Source organism: Odocoileus virginianus, chromosome 34 (genome assembly GCF_023699985.2).
Source record: "Odocoileus virginianus isolate 20LAN1187 ecotype Illinois chromosome 34, Ovbor_1.2, whole genome shotgun sequence".
In the NCBI taxonomy this organism is placed as follows: domain Eukaryota; kingdom Metazoa; phylum Chordata; class Mammalia; order Artiodactyla; family Cervidae; genus Odocoileus; species Odocoileus virginianus.
The window spans coordinates 12644239-12660932 of record NC_069707.1 but is presented as its reverse complement, the minus strand read 5'-3'; the positions used below and the strand labels follow the sequence as shown (position 1 = coordinate 12660932).

Here is a 16694-nt window from a genome sequence, read left to right as displayed (position 1 = left end):
TATCAGAGCACATAGTATCTGCTTCATTAAATTTGAAACCCATAAGAGGCATTGTCATCTATATCACTTTAGCTAACATTTGTTGAAAGTTACAGTATACATTAGCCTCCATATCAATAATCTTTAAACATACTATTGAAATTTTTTCATTTTTACATCAACCATTTAAGGAAGATACTGATATCTTTCAAGTTTTACAAATGAAGAGAGCATATCTCAGAAAATTTAAGTAATAAGCCCAAATTTGCCAGTTAATAAATGTTAATACTAAGATCTGAGCTACCAGGGAAGTTCAGTACTAAGATATGAAACAAGACCTACATGGCCCTGAAAAGCTTAAGGTCTTTCAAAACTGTTAGGTTTAGTTTCATTGAGCTAAGTTTTGAAGTCTCACTAGGATGACTGACTAGCCTATTATCCTACCTTACCTATCATACTTTCCAGAATGTTCCCTAATTGATAACCTCTTCATGACTTTTTCTTTATTGATAGGCTGTGCCCCCACTGAAATGAGAATAAAGTAAATAGGAAACTTGGGTTTTGAGAGGTCAAAATCTGGAGTTTTTCCTTCGTATTAAGCTGTGACATTTTGGATTGAGCTTCTGTCTCTGGAATAACTTGATTCAGGTCTCTGATTGAGTCTGCCCTTCAACCTGAAAAATAATAATAATAATAATAAAATCCATTAATTGTTTGTGGAACTTCTAACTACAAAAACTCAATTGTGATATAGAGGTACTCTTTTCCTTGATCCCTGGAAGCATCATTTTATGCTGTGAGCAGCATATGCTAACAATTCACATCAACAAACTGATCAGGAGACAACCGGGATGCCAATCTCAGTACTGTGAGTAACAGATCCAAGGAGGGTTTTTGGATCTATTATTCAGCCAAATACCAGGCCATTCTCATGTTTTCCTTTACTTCAGTGATCCCTTTTTACATTTCTAAAAAAAAAAAAAAATGAAATTTACAAAATTGCAAAATTGTAAGCTCCTGGAGAATGAGACTATCTTTTTTTTTTTTAAACATTCTCCCACCCCTGAATTTAACACAGTAACAAAGGGTAATAGGACATAATGGAGCTGAAATGTTTCAGTACATTGAATTATACTGATTATACTGTTATGTTAATGCCATGCTTATTTCAGCCCTGTGTTTCAGTGTCCCATTTCTGGTTTGCCAAAATAAGAACTTGTAGAACATTGTTTCTCTGAGTGTTAATAGCCGAAACAAACTTGTAATTTTCCAAAGTGAAATTCTTATAACATGTGCAGTTTTTCTTTAATTGGGGAGCAAAAAGAGTTTCCATATTCAGGTTGAGACGAGAACCTGGGTCTGTGGAGTCTGGGCCTTTTCCTTCTCCAACTTCATTGTCCCCAGGAATCCAAATGGGAGAGGGGTTATTGAGAGATAAGAGAGACTGAGAAAATTTGGATCTAGAAGAATTAATTCTGGAAGAATTTGAGAAGAATCAATTGGTAAGAAAAGATACACTTTGAAAGATCCTGCTAAATCATCTGCCCAATTAAATTCAAAGAAAAGCATCTTAGTCCATTCCTCTGTCTCTCTACTGAGCAAAACACCAGACGGACAGGCTCGGGGCAAGTCAACTGGAATTACTGCCAAGTGAAAGTAACCAGGCATGTCAGTATTCACTCCAGAGAGCCTAAATAAGGTAAACAGATGTCGGAAGGACTGACAAGCCTCCCTCTCACACATGTCTCTCGCCTTTAAGTCTTTCTTTGCTTCTCAGGTCCTTATGAAAAGATGTGGAATCCTATTTTATTCCACTTCTACAACCAAAGTCTTCCCATAGACTCCACTCTACTTCCTTTCACCTTCCACGCTTTAGAAGCAGATTGAAGAACATGAATGATCCAGGGAGAGGACCAGGGCATGGAATTTTGCTTCTTCTATCAATAGGATAGACTGAACTCTGACAAACATTGTGAGAGGAATCCTCAATGGACAAGCTTCTTTTTCTCCCTGAAAAACCAATGGATATATGACTCCCCAGGAGAAGAAAGGAGATGACAGTAGCTATGATATTAGAACAATGGTAGTGAGGCTTTTCCCAGGACTTGGAAGAAGAGAAATCACAAGATAACGTGAGACTAAGAAATTCAGATCCATCTTTTTTTTTTTTTTAATTGTAGTGGTTTTTGCCATACATTGACATGAATCAGCCATGGATTCATCATAGTGTTGTGTCATGTGAGAGGCTACCCTAGGTGACTAAAGGGACTTTTCTGGCCTCTGCTATGGACCTACCATTTCACAGATATTTAAAAGCACAAAGTTTAGGCCAAGAATCAGAAGTCCCACTTCATAGAGCAGAAAATAAACTGATAAAAAGCATAATTATCTACTATCCATAAAATGAAATATGCCAGCAAGTTTGGAAAACTCAGCAGTGGCCACAGGACTGGAATCCTATCCTTCCAATCCCAAAGATGGGCACTGCCAAAGAATGTTCAAACTACTGCACTATTGCGCTCATCTCACACACTAGCAAAGTAATGCTCAAAATTCTCCAAGCTAGGCTTCAGCAGTACATGAACTGAGAACTTCCAAATGTCCAAGCTGGATTTGGAAAAGGCAGAGGAAGCAGTGATCAAATTGCCAGCATTTGTTGGATGATAGAAAAGGCAAGAAAATTCAAGAAGGACATCTAGTTTTGCTTCAAAGGCTGTGCTAAAGCTTTTGTGTCAATCATAACAAACCGATCATTCCCAAACTCTTAATGAGATGGGAATACCAGACCACCTTACCCACCTCCTGAGAAACCTATATGCAGGACAAGAAGCAACAGTTAGAACTGGACATGGAAAAATGTTATGGTTCCAAATTGGGAAAAAAGTATGTCAAGGCTGTATATTGTCACCCTGCTTATTTAACTTATATGCAGAGTACATCATGTGGAGTGCCAGGCCGGATGAAGCACAAGCTGGAATCAAGATTGCTGGGAGAAATATCAATAACCTCAGATAGCAGATGACACCACCCTTGTGGCAGAAAGTGAAGAGGAACTAAATAGCCTCTTGATAAAGGTAAAGAGGACAGTGGAAAAACTGGCTTAAAACTCAACATTCAAAAAACGAAGATCATGGCATCCGGTCCCATTACTTCATGGCAAATAGATGGGGAAACAATGGAAACAATGGCTGACTATTTTCTTGAACTCCAAACTCACTGTAGATGGTGACTATAGCCATGAAATTAAAAGACACTTGCTCCTTGGAAGAAAAACTATGACCAACCTAGACAGCATATTAAAAAAGCAGAGACATTACTTTGCCAACAAGGTCTGTCTATTCAAAGCTTTGGTTTTTCCAGTAGTCATGTATGGATGTGAGAGTTGGACTATAAAGAAGGCTGAGAGCCAAAGAATTGACGCTTTCGAACTGTGGTGTTAGAGAAGACTCTTGAGAGTCCCTTGGAGTGCAAGGAGATCAAACCAGTCAATTCTAAAGGAAATCAATCCTGAATATTCATTGGAAGGGCTGATGCTGAAGCTGAAGCTCCAATATCTTGGCCACCTGATGCAAAGGGCTGACTCATTAGAAGAGACCCTGATGCTGGGAAATATTGAAGGCAGGAGGAGAAGGGGATGACGGAGGACTAAATGGTTGGATGGCATCACTGACTCAATGAACATGAGTTTGAGCAAGCTCTGGGAGATGGTGATGGACAGAAAAGCCTGGCATGATGCAGTCCATGGGGTCACAGAATTGGACACGACTGGGTAGCTGAACAACTGAAATGATAATACATACGTGCTAAGTCTCTTCAGTCATGTCAGACTCTGGACCCTATGGACCATAGCCCACCAGGCTCCTCTGTCCATGGTATTCTCCAGGCAAGAACACTGGAGTGAGTTGCCATGCCCTTCTCCAGGGGATCTTCCCAACCCAGGGATCAGACCTATGTCTCTTATATCTGCTGCATTGGCAAGGAGGTTCTTTATCACTATTGCCACCTGGGAAGCCCAAAATGGTAGTAAAATCTCTAAATTAAATGCATTTAACATAGGTTTGTAATTGTTTCTGGGAAACAGACTAATTGGAAAACAACTAGATTTACATTTATTTCTGAAGAACAAACAGTATACAGACTTATTTACAGTCGGTCTTCTACTAACCCCTTCCTGCCACAATCAGAGACAAAATCCTTGGCAACCTGAGCCAGGCATGTGACTCCAGAAGCAAATTTAATACTTCCCTGGGCACTCTACATGTGATGAAACAAATGTTGAATAATTGTAACTTTCTTGAAGCCTGAATATAGGTGAGATACTTCTTTCAACAGTGCCACATCATCAGCTACCTTGCCATAAAACCTCACATACTGTTTGGAAAACACTGGTTTCTGGTCTCTCACCATACTGAATACCCCTCCAACACTTGTTTCAGTTGTGAACCACTGCCCAGCACAGCATTTGGCAAAAATAAAAAGGTGTTAAGTAAATGCTTGTTTGACTCGGTATTGACACTTAGAGTGTTTTATGATGAAAAAAAGTTATTTTGAAAATATAAATGTAGTTATGAAAATTAAAAACACGCTGTAATGCTTGATGTTCTATTTCATACACAAAGTCCAATGTAAGTATTAAGCTAGAAGAAATGTGAAATATATAACTTTGATCATAGAGTGTTAAACATGAAATGTTATCAAAGTTTGTCTCTATCTTTTAAACTTATGGTGATTTGTATTTTACTTTTTATATTTCTCAGATTCTAAAAAAAATGGATGTACTACAGTATAAGGAAAAATACAGAAAATAAAAATAAAAGAGGAGAAAATTTCAAAAGTAATAGATAATCCTGAAAAGTGATAAAATATTGCATAAAGAGCTTTTTCACCAAAGATAATTCAAGATCATGTTTGCAGTTTCCCTATATTAAAATACATTAATCTGTGACTAAAAATGTTAGTGCCAAGTGATTTAAGTCCAAGTTGAAAGATAATTCTATATTGATTTAATAGCCCTTGTTGCACCACAAGCCTAAAATTTCAAATTTTAAAAATTAATGGGGCTTATTTGCTTTGCCAAATAACTAGCCTATTCATGAATCATATTTTCTGCTAACAAGTACTGTTGAATTCTCCACAGGGGAAGGAAAAATACCAAAAATCTCTCTGCCTGAAAATACTTTTTAAAAGATCTCAACACATTGTTTTTTGTTTCCTATAAAAATCCCAGGTCAACATGATAGTTCAATTATAAAGGATTATATACTTCTTGGGTAGAAAACTGCTATTATAAATACACTATTTTACATAAGCCAAGATCTCCAGGCACTAATTGCATTACCTTCATATTTCCTTCAATTGGTCCTAAAAGATTTTGGACAGTTACTGTTGCAGAAATTAATTGAATACCAAAATATTTAGATATCAGCAGGTGCTATAACACATTAAGGGGGATAAACAGGGAATGCTCATCAACAGTTCTGACAAATGGAATTTTAAATTGAGTCTTCACAGATCTTAATTAAATCTCTGGTGCAAAACTCAGGAGCAATGAGAATGTTCTTATTTCAACTTCCTACACAGTATTCTAATGTATAATTCTCTCCAACATGTTGTGCTAATATTAAATGCAATGAAGGGTTCTATCTACAGGACACATACACACACTCCCAGTAAAAAAATTCAAACTATCCAGGCATTTTACTCGCATAGCAACAAGCACCCAAATATTTCAAGTGTATGATGTCAAGCCTTTTTTGTCCTTGACAACTGTTTGAAAGCTTGGTTCTCTTTAAAACAAGGATGAGGACTTCCCTGGTGGTCCAGTGGTTAGGACTCCACAGTTCCAATGCAGGGGGCCTGGATTTGATCCCTGGTCAGGGGACTAGGATTCCACATGCCACACAGTGTGGCCAACATTTTTTTAAAAGCTACAATTAAATTAACATTTTTTTTAAAAAGAAATTTCACTTTAAAAAGTAAAGATAATAATCATAGTTGTTTTAGGTACTTGTAAGATTGTTGTGAGCATCAGTTTACACAAAGGTATATATAAGTGTTTGTAAGCCTTACTGTACTTTATAAAGGTTATTATTTCTCACATAGAAAGCTTATATCACATGGTACATACTCTGCAGTGTAATATAACAAAGAGTATAAACTATAACAGATATGGATTTAAATTCTGCCTCTGCCACAGTTATTCCTGAGAGCTATTTAACTTTCATAAAAGTTGGTTTATTCATCGACAATAGAAGTGATAATGTGCACTTTATAAGTCTGTTAGAAAGATTAAGAAAATTCAAGTTAGCTTACAGCAATACCTAACCCAGAGTAACCATTCAGTAAATACCACTTATAATACTCAAAAAATAACACATGAAACCATCCTAATTTAATTTGCTTTAATGGTAATTTTTAGTGGTGATATAATCGTGTTTTTACAGTTGTGAGAACTGAAGCTCAGCTCATCCCCCAGGTCACAGGACGTGGTGCTCAGACCTGTTTGCTGTGCTTAGTCATTCAGTCGTGTCTGACTCTGCAATCCCGTGGACTGCAGACCTCCAGGCTCCTCTGTCCATGGGATTCTCCAGGCAAGAATACTGGAGTGGGTTGCCAAGCCCTCCTCCAGGAGATCTTCCCAGCCCAGGGATCAGACCCAGGTCTCCCACACTGCAGGCAGATTCTTTACCAGCTGAGCTACCAGGGAAGCCCCTCAGACCTGTGTATCCTACTTCCAAATCCAATATTCTTTCTTCTATGCTATGCTGGAGTGTCTTACTCCTAACATGATTAAGAAGTCAAATTTGGGAAAATTTAACAAGATCAAGGTGGTTTTAGTTACTCGCTCTTGTGTAGATGCAATGTTTAAATAGTGTTGGCCTTGCTCTTAAGATTAAGTAAGCAATTGGTATGACTGGAGAACTGCCACAAATGTATAGTCCTACCTTGAAAGGTAAGATTTTTGTTTCTTAAGCTCCTAACACTTAAGATTTTAATTAAAAGAACATCAGATAGTCATTTTACTTTTATTTTTTCCCTAAGTGGACCATTTTTAAAGTCTTCGTTGAATTTGTTATGTATTGCTTCTGTTCTACATTTTGAATTTTTGGCCTCAAGAAATGTGGGATCTTAGGTCCCCAATCAAGGATCATGCATTGCAAGGTGAAGTCTTAACCACTTGTCCTCCAGGGATGCCCCAGGGAATGATTTAAATGATAAATCATTTTAAAGTTCAAAATATCTCTGAAAGATATTGAAAATAAACCTGATAAATAGAAACCAGATGACTACAATTGGGCAAGTAGGTCTTTGCTTTGGGCACATCTAGACCTAAAGACGCACGTTCAATAGTCCTTGTAGAGATGCAATGCATCACAGGTGAGCGGACTTAACCTGGAGCACCCTGAGGATGCAGCTAAGGAAGCAGTGCATGATTGTAGGCTCTGAGAGAGGGGAGGAATCCTGAAAAAAAGGAGAGGTAGTATCCAATGTGAGCTCTCAAAGCCCCTAGGTCCACCAGGAATGGATTCTGCCTGCTACAGATAGACACTGGATAAATATATTTGCCAAGATTGCAAGGGTGCAGGCAGCTGTTGTAGCTACCATGCCCTGTAGACCATCCATGGACATCACTGGAAGATTCCTAAGACTTCCCCCAATTGCTGATTGCTGTTGGCCTGCTGCTGCTGATCCCTCCTGATGCGAGCACACTAGACTATCAATGCTTACCAGCCAAAAGCCCCTGGGAATATACCTAGTGGCAAATGAAATTAGACATTAATTTTGCTGCAGCAAAATCACAGGGATTTTAATTTTTGTTTGGTGATTTAGAAGAGGATTCAAGAAAGCAGAGCTCTCTCTAGATAGGATGCTGTTTCAGAGCAAGAGGAGTTTGATACATGGGCATCAAAGATTTTTTTAATATAGGAGGCAGAATTAACAGAGTAGGGCTTGAGTTATCACTGACTAATAAGCAATTGTCAATTAATGCTAACCAGGAAAGGGAGATGTCTGCCTTTTTTATGGTTCTGGGTGATTTTGGTTTTATCTCTTACCAGGCATGATTACAGGATCCACCTGTTTTTGTCTTATTGCATCACAATCAATCATGAAGAGGTCTCCTCTGAGGTTGATATTCTATAAAATTATGTTCCACAAAGAAATATCACAACCCAGCTGTCAGGAACTAGACTTGCTTCCTGAAAGTTGTCAGGGACTTATTTTCTTTCTATCATTCAGTCTCACTACTTTCACATGTCATTTATTCTTTTCCTTCAGCAATAGGGGAGGGGGGGAAAATGATGATCAATGAGGGAATGATAAGATGACATGGGGAGGTATAATTTATTTTTGATTTGTTCTTATGGAGTGGGGAATACTTTAAAAACATGAGATGAATGGGAATTTCAAATTTAAAGAAATTATATAGATGTGGGCTTTAGGGTCAGGGAAATTGATCCTGCCGTTCAGACAGACACATTGCAGAATACAGATTGAGTCTGTTCACTATACTCCACAAACTTACAGAAAAACAACAATACAGGTAATCCTAATAAAATCCACACATATATCACATAGCATGAAGATTTCATGTGCAAGCTTTGCAAAAGGTTGAAATTTATTCTCAAGTTCATAAATAGCACAAGATTTGCCTGTATTAAATACTCAAAGTGAATACAAAATAATCTTTCATTTTTAAGATGACTGAGAACAGGCACAAGGTTTCACTTTTGGCCCTTGTACTCCAGAACACATTTCAGAAATCTTTCTTCATTTTTTTTTTTAAAGAATACAAGTTAAAAATCAATAAATCAATGAAATCAATTTTTGAAAATTATAGATAAGTTCCCGGTAGGCAATATGAATGTTTAAACAGTCCTATTAAATGTCACTCCTGCTTTCTCTGCTGTTTGAACCAACTGAGAGATAGCACAAGATGAATCAGCAAAGAAAAAAGTCAACTTTATTACTGAAAAATACTTAGCTGATGTGACGTAGTTATGCAATAATAATGGCTTCTTAAGTATAAACCCAGAATGAAATAGAGTATCCCGCAGGCCTGGCCCACTGGCAACCTCCCCATGTGGGGACCATCCCCTTTACAATTTGGAACCTGGATCAGTGGAACATAACATGTTCCCTTTTAGCAGCTGAATTTCAGAAAGAGATAGGAAAAGTGGCAGAGCTGTACATAACTAACTCTTTATCCTAAACACGTAAACTGGGTAAGTTACTCCTTTTGAAAAGAGTAAATGATGAAACAGAGAGATCAGTAGTGCTAAGGGCTACTGATGACTTTACTCTCAAATTATAAATTCAGAGGCAAGTTACAAATGCTGAAAATGACCACATGAACAATAGAAATGTGATAGGAGAAGAGAAATTGTCATTTTTCATCCCAAGGATAAAGTTATGTTCAGCTGTTTTTTTTATATGGATCAAATACATTTTTTAGATAACCAAATAAAAATAAGCATTTTTTAGTGTCTCCTATGTGCTGGGCTTGGAAGAGCTGCAAGACTCAAATTCTACCTGAGGGATCTCTCTGTGTGTTAGAGGGAGGCAGCATGGATGAGTGAACAGAACCAGGGTAACTTCAGTTCTATCACTTATGGGCTTTATAACTTTTAGTAAAGTATCGGATCTCGGAGGCTTAGTTTGCTCATCTGTAAAATGGGGATGATAAAGTGCCTCTCCCCTCAGTGTTATAAATTTGCTTAGTGCAATGCCAGGCCAGTAGCTGGTATAAATGAATGTTACTCTTCTCATGTATAAGAAGAAATTTAGAAGGACATTAGCCAAAATGATACCTCTGGATTATAGCATCCCATCTCTTCCTTTGTGCTTTCCTGTATTATTTTATTTTTACAATAAACAAGCACCACATTTTTTTTAAAAAATCAAAAATACATTCTGAAGAAAATCTATATTTTTAAATTATTAAAAGGAAATTTCAAAAGTGTTTCAGCAACCACATAATAAGAAAAGTCTTTATGAAAAATAGATGCAAAACACATACATACACACACCATAAAGGAATTAAATTTGACAGTTTTAAGAAACAGAAACCCATGATGAATAAAGTTAAACACTAGCAGCCTGAGAAGAAATATTTACAGTATCCATTTTAATTGCTAACAAGTCAATAAGAAAAACATGATCCAAAAATGGGCAAAAAGTAAAAACAAATTAATACAAAAGGCAATATAACTCATCAAGGAATACATTAAATCATTTTCAACCTATAGAGTAATCATTAAAATTTTAATTAAAATGATAATGACACATTATATATCATTCACAGATTGGTAGATATTTTAAAGCCTTTTGACAACAATTTTGCCTTATCATTTTCTATAGGAAAGTAGAAAAATAATTTAATTTTTCTCTAGCTTCATCAATCAAAATTTATTTATTTTTATTAAGACTATAGAAAAATGTCTTCCCATTCTACAAGTTTATATTGAAATTGTAATTTTTAATATTGTTAAATTTGTGGAAATTCCTATCAAATTTCTTTCTTATATGAGCTATAAGATTTATAAGGAAATTAGGTATAAACTTGTAGCTGTGGTACTGCTACAAACGTGTTCTTTCAGAAGCAAGAATTCCGATAAATTCTATTTCAAACAATTGACATCAATATTATAGTCTGTGAATAAATGCATTTTATGTTGTATGATCAAATATAATAATAATAGAAACGAGCCATTTTGTTGGATATTCATAAAAAATCAAATCCCTCATTTACAAAAGTGTGTCCTCCGATTAGAAGACTCTTCCACAGACTGGCTTCTGGCTCTGACATTTTAAACATTCATTTCTTTCTCATTCACATCCTGAAGTATTGTATCATTATATAATCTCTTCATATCCTCTCTCCTTCTCTCCCTCTCTTCTTTTCTGTCCCTTTATGAAGCTTTGTTCTCTGCCTTCAGCATTCTTCACATTTTTCATCATACAGAAAGGCAATTTCATCCACTTGCATGATTGGAAATACCATCTAGAGCTTGATGACTTATAAATAAATTTCCCAGCTGAACTGCAAACATATATTCAGGTATAATAGTCATGTTTCTTTTGCTACACAACATAATACACTCAAAATTGAACTCTTTATCAAAACCAAATCTCCTTTTCTTCTTCTCCTTCTCTGTTAAATAATGATATTACTCTCTATCCATTCTTGCATGCTGTAATTTAGGAGTTCTATTTCACCCTTCCTCCTTTACTCTCTATTTCTAAAAATATAATTAGCTTTTCCCTTTCTAATTATCTCAACTCACCATTCGTTACATCTTCTTCAATGATGTTATTGGTTATTTTGCTATTACTGATTGTGGATGGTGATGGTCATGGTGTTTGTGGTATGTAAGAAAGAATAAGCACACTTTGCGAATCATTGCACTTGAGAAGCCTAGAGCAGATTACAGATGTCCCAAAAAAACCTGGAAATGTAGTGATGGATCTTGAGAGAGAGCTTGTAAGTCAACTACATGGAATTGATAGGTTTAAATCATGGATTGTAAGAGAGTAAAAAAAGGAAAAGGAGCAAACTTGGTTCTCCTTAAAAAATATGGTTCTGTTACCACATTCAATATAATGAGAAAATATCTCAAAATTCCCAGTATACTCCCAGCATGGGCATCTTTGAAAAGAAGATTAAAAACCTTTGCATGCCTACCTTGCTTTAGCTGCATGGTGGCTGAGTATATCATCAATGCACGTCCAGAAATACACAAGGCACGCAATGCAGTTACTGCACAGAAGGTAATTTCAGTTTTAAATGGAGCCTAGGGAAGAGCAGAGAAAAGGTCTCAAACATTTGTACATCTCTCTATATTTAGTTTCTTCTACCATAAAAGAAGGTGATCGAACGATGTGGTCCTCAAAGCCCCTCTCAGACCTCGCTTCTCGTCGTTCCATGACTTTCTGTGAACAAAGTTCTCAATTTGACAACCGAATGGCAAAGCAAAAAAGAATATTCCATGTTAACTTTTACTTCAAAAGCCATTGGTTCCTGTAAAAAATTTGTTTCATCTTACCATAAAAAAATAAAATAACCTAAGCCCTTTTTCCTGTATTCAGCTTCATTTACTGGTGCCCGTCTTGTGCTGGATTCTATGCTGAATGGATAATCAATTATGGTTTTAAATGTGTCTGTCCATGCTGTCTTTCATATTATACTTGCACTGAGTGGTTATATGCACAATATCATCACCAGAAATTTTATGTTTGTTATACTCAGTGCAGTAGATAATAATTCTACAGATAGTCTACACTCTCTAAAAACGTATGATCTACAGCACATGCTTGAACTTCTTCAAAAAGCAATTTTCTAATATTGACAATGATAGAATTGCTTTATTATATTTTGAAGTTTTCTTTGTTGTTCCTTCAATATTAAAGAAATGCCTAGGGATATATCATAATTTGATATTAGTGGTAACACATTTGATAATTTTTTATGTCCAAAACTTTCAGATTCTAAAATAAGAGAATTTCCTTTTCTCTTAGCACTCTCAAATTTGAAACCTAAAGTGTTTCTAAATTTTAAAAACTAGTCCTTTAGAATAAAAATAAAACATTGTTATCTATGAAGCAAAAGCTGAGGTAGATGTTCTAATACTGTTTTTCAAGCAATTTGGTCTAAAGAGATAAAATCAATACTTCAGGAAATAAAAATCTAAAGTCACAGATAAGACTATTTCATTCAATGACAATGGTTTATGCACATCAGAGGATTTAGCATCATAATATTTTTCTATAATACATCAATGTTACCTATCACAGAATATGGGAATCAAGGAAAAACATGTTTTTTCATATAAACTTTTGATGAGATAAATGTGCTGGAGTAAAATTTTCAGAAATCAAAAACAAAAAAAGCAGGAAATAAGCAGTTTCAAAAGGCATAATGCAACAAATTATTAAACAGAGTCTCTTGGCCATAATGGAAGTCTCTGCTTTCATTTTCTTTCCTCTGCACTGATGTGTCTCCCTGTTCTCTCCCAATCCTCCACTGCAGTTTCCAATTCCAACAAGAGGATTTGAAGAGCCTTTTAAAATGCATGCAATAAAAAAAGAGAAATGAAAAAGAAAACAGGCAAATTGGAAGCCAAAAGAGAATGAGATGATGAGATTAGCCAGAGACTCAGTACAATAGAAATATATTAGAGTTTAGTGCCTTTAGAATTCTATACAATTATTAAAAGGAGCTACACATTTTACTCTGATTTTTTCTAGCACCAAATGCAAAAATAAAAACATGATCAGTTATTTGTTTCACATTTTCTTTTTATAAACTACATGCATTGCCTGAAGAAAGCAGATTTTTGTCCCTGTTCCATCTGAAGGCTATTTTTTCCTTGAATTGTCATTAAAGGATCATGGAGTAAAAAGAAAGTAAGAATACAGAGAACAACAGCAAAAAAAAGTAGGTGTAGATGAAGAGAGAGCACCACTCAATCAAAAAGGCCCATGGTTGTTACTCTCTCGTGATCCAGGGGCAGAAAGAGGCCGTGTGTCTTTGTTTAATTTCCTGTAAACCTAGCTTGGTCTTCTCTTCTGAGGCGAATTAGCAAACAATAGTCATTTTTCTGCCTTCAGGGTTCAGAGATGTGAGAATACTCCTGTCTCTTTTTGCTAATATAAACTCATTGGAAATTTGGTCACTGACCACATAAGACCACCTGAAATAAATGTAAATGAAATGTTTTAGAATACTTTATAGTAAAGTGAGAAATCTCCCATTTTCTCCACTAAGCTAGTGGAGAACTTAACAGAAAATAATAAACTAATGGTTTATTAAATGATGGTCTCTTTCTGTGTTAATTCCTGATGAGAGTGTATCATGGGTTTTGCTTGTTTTCAACCTTTCTCTCTCTCTCTCTCTCTCTCTCTCTCTCACACACACACACACACACACACACACACACACATATTTGCCTGGGACAACAAAATGGTCTAGATAATAGAAGAGAGATTCAGGTGGTTACTCATATGTCTACTTTCTTCTTCTAAATAATAACTTGAAATGTAGGACAAGTGACTTTATTTCATTGGATTTATGCAATTAATCATGAGTATCTAAAGATGACACTCTGAGGTTTTTTTTCTCCATTAAAAGTGTGAATTTTTCTATGTGAGGGTTCAGTTCAGTTCAGTTGCTCGGTCATGTCTGACTCTTTGCGACCCCATGAACCGCAGCACGCCAGGCCTCCCTGTCCATCACCAACTCCCAGAGTCCACCCAAACCCATGTCCATCGAGTCGATGATGTAAGTGGATATAAAAGTCATGACAGATGTGAAAAAGTATCCAAGGACAATGATGAGCATAGAAAAGGGGCTCATTGAATCCTAGCAGAGTTAGATAGCTTTCTTCTTCACAGATAAACAGTAAAAGAAAAAAAAAGAAAAACTCCATTTGTCAAAAACATCAAAGGGCAGAAAATCAGCCCCCCAAAAAGTAAAAACATCCTGGGCATCCCAGTTGGTTCTAGTGTGAACTTCTACAATAGGTAGAGAGCCATGTGAAGCACATGATGGTATACGAAACTGACAAGACGGATTCTGGAATGTGGGTGGGGCAGGTGTATGCTACGTAGTGTCTGATTCTTTGCAACACCTTATGACCCCATGGACTGTAGCCCACCAGGCTCTTCTGTCCATGAGATTATACAAGCAAGTATACTGGAATGCATTGCCATTTCCTCCTTCAGGGGATTTTCCAAACCCAGAGATCGAACCTGCATCTCTTCTGTCTCCTGCACTGGCAGATGGATTCTTGACCACTGAGCCACCAGAGAAGTTTATCCTCTTTTCACGCATCCTTGGTCTTTTTTATTTCTGGACAAAGACAGGATCATCACCACTCAAGAATTAACTCAAAAACACAATAGAATAACAAAAGGTTTACAAAGCCTATCTCATTGCAAAAGTAGTTAATTCAGGGTGGCTTCATTTAGCACATGTGGGTCAAAATTCAATGAGGTTTTGGTAATGGGGGAAATAGTTTGAAGAATGGGTTTGAGAATAAATAGGAATTGTAGCCACAAACAAGGAAGGGCATTTACAAACAAAAGATATGTATGGAGCACAGGAGAATATGTGAGCTGCCCATGAAATGGGCTTCCTGACGCCCTTTCCCTAATATATCACCTGGAAGCTCCATAAAAATCACTCTACTGGATCAATCATTGAAGGTTCTGAGAGTATATTTTTTAAATAGTTGTATGGCAATTCCTTTGGATTCATATTGCAAATAAGCTACTCGATCACTTAGAACAAAATTTCAAAAATACATACTAGGAAAATTTCCGTAGGATAACTAGGAAGGAAAAAATAGCTTGGCCCACCACCTAGAGGAAAAGACCCAATTCAGTGACTATAGAAGGAACGATCAATGTCAGGAAGGCCCTATAATCCAGGGGAGACACTCTGGGAATATGTCACCTATCTCTCCCAGTTTGTTTTGTCCACTTTGCCACCAACTTCATCTGACTCAGTCAGAAGCAAAAGGCCCAAAGGATGGGTGAAGGATTGTGTGTTGACATCCAGGAGTTCGACTCAGACCCACCCAGGTAAACAGAACAGCAAATGTGACCCTCCCTTCGGCTCCCTTCTTTGGCATGCTTACTAACTCTGGTGTATACACTCTTATAGCTTGTTGTGTGAGTCTAATCATTCATGTCACTTTCCAGGGGCAATGTTTATACCACCACATAGAACAGAACAAAATGAAAAGCTCATGTTTGCTGGACAGCATGACCCCTTTCCTGATCAGAATATCACTTTAGATTGAAGCCTCTGAAGCTATACTGGAAGCAATTGGAATTCTCAGACACTTAGTCTTGTATTATTCTTTCACATATTTTGGAAATGGCTGAACCCCTTTTTATATGTTGCTGTGATTCAACGTGTGAGTAACTGAGATAAGAATACTGCCTATCTTTAGAGGAAGGATCTTTTGAATAAATGGAGAAAGTTAAACATCATTGTTCCTATAAGATGACAAGTGAAATAACTTTTATAGATAAATATTCACTTTTCCTTTTATGGTGTGAGACCCTAACCTAATTTTGTCTCACAAAACATCTCATTCTAAAGGAGGAAAGGCTTTTTTAACTGAAATAATCATACATTAGTAAGCACGTAGGGCTAAGATGAGCCTGAAGAAAAGGTTAGAAGTATGATGAGTCATAAACTGACAGTAAAGAAACTGATTCTTTAACATAAAACATTCTACTAAAGATAAGCTGCGGAATGTACGTCTACTGACTGAGACAGTGACAGATGCAGTTAAGTGTGCTATGGTATAGCTAGCAACGTTTTGGGAGGTTGGTTTATTTTTGTTTTCTTTCTGCTTTGAGGGGGAAATTTCTGCTAATAAACAACAACAAAAAGTTTAAAATTTCTTGAGCATCAAGGTCAATTACTCAAATGTCTTAAAAGTCATATCTTTTATTTCATTTTCGTTTTTTTGCTTCAGAAGATTTGGGTTGGGAAGATCCCCTGGAGAAGGAAATGGCAACTCCCTCCATTAATCTTGCCTGGAGAATCCCATAGACAGAGAAGCCTGGCTGGCTACAGTCCACGGGGTCACAAAGAGTCAGACACGACTAAAGCGAATTAGCACACAATCACACTATTATCAAATTGGTTTACCTCCTCAAATTCAGTGACTTTCTGTACCTTTTCCCTTTTACATCCTTGG

The 16694-nt window shown here is 36.6% G+C and overlaps 1 protein-coding gene across 2 annotated transcripts in view; it reads left to right on the top strand.

The window, feature by feature from the left end:
• Positions 1-16694, top strand: part of OPRM1 (opioid receptor mu 1) — a 51819-nt gene that overhangs the window by 15001 nt on the left and 20124 nt on the right. The gene's annotated exons all lie outside the window — the stretch shown is intronic.